The sequence below is a fragment of the Pollicipes pollicipes genome, unplaced genomic scaffold (genome assembly GCF_011947565.3).
Source record: "Pollicipes pollicipes isolate AB1234 unplaced genomic scaffold, Ppol_2.1 Scaffold_5724;HRSCAF=6776_pilon_pilon_pilon, whole genome shotgun sequence".
Classification (NCBI taxonomy): domain Eukaryota; kingdom Metazoa; phylum Arthropoda; class Thecostraca; order Pollicipedomorpha; family Pollicipedidae; genus Pollicipes; species Pollicipes pollicipes.
In genome coordinates, this window is record NW_023596746.1 from 19,835,618 (window position 1) to 19,836,202 (window position 585).

Genomic DNA, 585 nt, shown 5'->3' on the forward strand with positions numbered 1-585 from the left:
GGAGGTTGCTGTAAGGAGCCTCCTAGCTATGCTTCACCCGCCCCCAAAGTTAAGAATCAAGTTTCATTTCAATCGGCCAAATTTGGAGAGAAGCTTGTCGGTTTGTGTCAGCAGTGTAGTTTCGCCAAATTCTTTGGGAATGGGGATAGGGAGGAAGCGATCCATCGAGAAGCGATCTAACCTAACCCCAAAAGAACAGAAGGAGTTTCACACCGGATTGGGTCATCTTTCTTGTCTACGATGGAGGGCTGCACTCTCCCTTTCCTAAAACCAAATAATAAACTGCATAGCTTGATAAGGACACGTTGTGACGAAGTCACATCCTAACTTTAGGAAAAATAGCATTGTACTTGAGATTTGTCTGGCCTCTCTGTTGGTTTTAACGATGTACAGCGTTTCATTATTTCGGGAGCCGCAGGACGACAAGTACTCTTAAAGCACGGAGGCGATGGGAAATGGAAATATATTGAGGAAGATGATCACAACATGTCTGGGCACCACACGCTGACGCCGCCCTCACACCAATAACACAAGCCGCACGCCGCGTGAGCAGAGCAACTTCATCCTTCCCACCAATGTGCTGCA